Below are 3,665 nucleotides of genomic sequence, written 5' to 3'. Positions count from 1 at the left end.
CACACACACACACACACACACACACACACACACACACACACACACACACACAAGGTCGCTGTACAGATGAAAAGCGCACACACATACACACAAGCACATGCACAGACTGGATTACTGTAAAAGCACTTCGACAGGCAGAATTTCACAAACGCACCCAAACAAGTGCACACAACCGAAGCTTAGCAGTGTGTGTGTGTCTTTGTTATAGGCAGCATCGGTAATATCGGCAGCACTCCTTAGTTCAAAATCAGGTTTGTCATTGAGTGTTATCACCCACAGACACTCGTCTTTCTCTATTGAACAGTTTATTATCCTAATTTTGTGAAAATACAGCATGGTGGAAGCATTAACAAAAAGCATACTTCATTATCACATACACTGTGTACCATCTTTAATGATTCAGACCCTGGATTAATAGTTAGTTGCAGAATATCAAATAAAATTGGTGAAGCAGTGACGAGTTAACCAACAGCTTCCTGCTTTAAAATATTAAACTGCAAAATCCACCCCAAGACCAGACAGTTCTTGTTATCAATTATACCTCCAATTTAATGTTTGTTTCAGTAGTCTCCATCCACACCGCTCAATAAGCTCACGGAGTTGTTCAACTCGCATGAATGAATGAATGGATTTTCCTTCATTATCTCCAGACGTGTCACGTGAAAAACATCTTTCCCTTGTGTTCTCTATAATTCTACATGTATCTTCTCCACTAGACGACTTGAACATGTGTCTTCCTCTCTACTTGTAGTTGGTAGCCACACTGTAAACAAAATACCAGGCACACTTTATTTACTGGAAGCGGCATTACTGAAATCCCATCAGCAGCTGCACCGTCACGCTACGACCACAGCTCATTCACCCAGTCTGAGGTATTTTTCTGCTGCTGTTGCACTTTTCCTTTTGAGTTTAAATCTGTTTCCTGCTGCTCTTCTATTTCTTGCTTTCTTGTTCTGTCTTTTTGCATGATAAAGAACACCCCATTGTGTGAAACCTCGGGACTGGGACTACAAACCACACACAACGCCATTGTGTTAGCGCCAGCCTTGCCATTTTTTTTTTTTCTTTCCATCTGTGTTTTGTCCTGTGTGTATGTGTGCGTGTGTTATGCATGATTCTTTTTATTGGGGTTAACATCAGTCTGTGTTCAAATCTGTGTGTCTCTCTCTTCTTGTTCTCACCAGGCTAGCTCATGCAGTCCAAACCACAGCCTGATATGTTTGGGGTAATAGGCGGAAATCAGATTTGTGTTGTTAGACAGCAAAGCTACACTTGGCAAGATATTTAATGTAAATTCTTATGTGTGTGTGTGGTATAGACACAGGAACTCTTCCATGCCCAGAGGAAATGGCAGCATAACCGTGTACTAAAAGGTTTGCTACAATATCCAAAGGAAGCTCTTCTCTTCCATAGTGGATCTTTCATCTCATTATCCCAATTACATCATCTTGAACAAAGCTTCACAGATGTCATGTTATCATGGTTCCTCTGTGTCTCTCTCATCACTATCATCTGGAGTTGCCACTGTGTGAAATTGCCTTGTGTAGCTGTAACGGGGGATGACGGGCTGAGCTTGTCTTTTGACAAAAAAACAAAACCTGTTCAGGTTGAGGTTTGGTCCTAAGTAGCATGAGAAGGCCTGCTGTGTTGATACACAAAGTAACTCACAATCTAGTGTCCAGACGCCTGTACACTACTACTTTGTTGTTTTAGGGATGCTTTGCCACGCTTCATTTTATCGTCTGCAAACATTTCACTCGTGTGTGTGTGTGTTTGACGCTATAGGACTGACATACAACTTGTAATATTCATTGTTGATACACAAGTTTTCAGACTTCACTCCATTGAATTCAAGATAATTCTTCATTGGAATACACTAGAGTTTTACCATGAAGTGAACCCTAGTGTGCGCTAATGAAACCGTCTGGTTAGATATTGTTGTGGGCATAGGGATGTTTGATGTCATTGCTGCTATGTTTTATGTGGGAGTATTGCTGGTCTTCTGTGTTTAGCTCTTATCATCAACCAGAAAGTCTATAAATCCGTCACTTCTTCTTTCTGCTGTCTAGGAAGTACAAACACTTTTGGATTATTACAGTTCCTGAGGTCAGTCCCTATGTACTAAACAAGTTGCTAAGTTTGGACCTGTGTGTAAATGTGATATATAGCTACACTTTGTATAGGGGTGTGTACATAAATGATAAATCATTATATAGGTATATAAACAAAGAGAGAGAGAGCGATCAAGCAAACTGGATGCTAGCTAAGCTTTCTAAATGAGAGCCTCTTACTCTTTGTGATGGCTTGTAACATAATGTCATGCTATAGAGTCCCCTCCTTTGTCTTCAATAAACTGAAGCCCCATTAACCTAGTGGTTTCACAAACAAGTCTTGGATTGTAGCGGTCAGTTCCTGCTGGCCTTTGACAGTGAAAAAGTTCTTGACATTTTTAGGAAGGTGACTTATGATGGTTTTGTTTAGTTTTCTTAATTTATAGTTTTGTTTGTTTTTGTTTTGTAGCAGCCCAACTTTTAAAGATATTTTGGACACGAATGACTCCCGGTAGGGCTTATCTTTTCACTCAACTGCCCAACATTTTGAGAATCATCATTCATTTTTGCCCCACATAAAGTTTGTCACTTTGATGGTTAAACACTCCTCACCAGTGTGTCAGATGTACTGCCAAAGATGCCTAATGAAAACACTGAGATGTTGAGAAGTAATGGTTATACATAGACATTGTATTTGAGAAATCACACATTATTGATCTTTTAAATGAATCACCAAGTCCATAATTATGTGATTATGCACAGAGGGCTGCCTAAAAAACAGCAGTTTGCTTCTACTTCGATGATGCTTTGTTGTTCACTGGTTCCTTTTGAGTTTTAAAAGCGCTACTGTAAAGTGACAAATCAAAACGATGTTCATGAAGGCATGCCTACTGTGCCATTTTTGTACTTGGTCAGGCTTCCCTCTGATGTGTTTCATTTGTTCAGACAGCAAATAAATATGGAATATGAACAGATTTTTGTAGTGATGATTCCACTTACACTCTGGTTTCTGCATTCAAATTTGACGACAATTACAAAACGACAGTAAATTAATAAAAATAAAATTCCGAAGTGTATTTTTTGTGTTTTCTTTGTTTCATCAATCAATAGGTGATTGTTACAATAGATATACAGTCCCTGACAAAGTCTTCTCGCTTATTATTTTGTAGAAACACCTGCTATTAACTTACTTTTAATTAATTGGTGGAAATAGCTCAGGAAAGCTAAAACCCTCCCAATATGTTCAATGCACTGAATAAATTAGTTTCACTGAAACAATTTCAATTCAATTTTATTTATATATCAATTCATAACAAGAGTTATCCAAGACACTTTACAAGTAGAGCAGGTCTAACCACACTCCAGAATGTACAAGGACCCACAGGTCTAGTAGTTTCCTCCAGAGCAAGCAACAGTGCGACAGTGGCGAGGAAAAACTTCCTTTTAGGCAGAAACCTCGGTCAGACCCTGGCTCTTGGTAGGCGGTGTCTGACGGGCCGGTTGGGGTTAGAATGAAGAGTGGCAAAACAAAACTAGAAAAAAATTAGTATTTTTGTAGCAGTTCTTTGTAGTAGTTCATGGCATAGCAGACGCTGGTCGGCATTACAAGGCACA

General features: G+C 39.3%; 1 protein-coding gene across 1 annotated transcript in view; it reads left to right on the top strand.

Moving 5' to 3' along the window:
* Positions 1–135, top strand: part of LOC116702791 (aconitate hydratase, mitochondrial) — a 12,493-nt gene extending 12,358 nt beyond the window's left edge. Inside the window, exon 19 of the mRNA XM_032537247.1 lies at positions 8–135. The gene's annotated coding sequence lies outside the window, so the exon portion shown is untranslated. The remainder of the gene's footprint in view (positions 1–7) is intronic.
* Positions 136–3,665: the final 3,530 nt, after the last annotated feature.

Source organism: Etheostoma spectabile, chromosome 15 (genome assembly GCF_008692095.1).
Source record: "Etheostoma spectabile isolate EspeVRDwgs_2016 chromosome 15, UIUC_Espe_1.0, whole genome shotgun sequence".
In the NCBI taxonomy this organism is placed as follows: Eukaryota; Metazoa; Chordata; class Actinopteri; order Perciformes; family Percidae; genus Etheostoma; species Etheostoma spectabile.
This window is presented reverse-complemented; position numbering and strand designations above follow the sequence as displayed.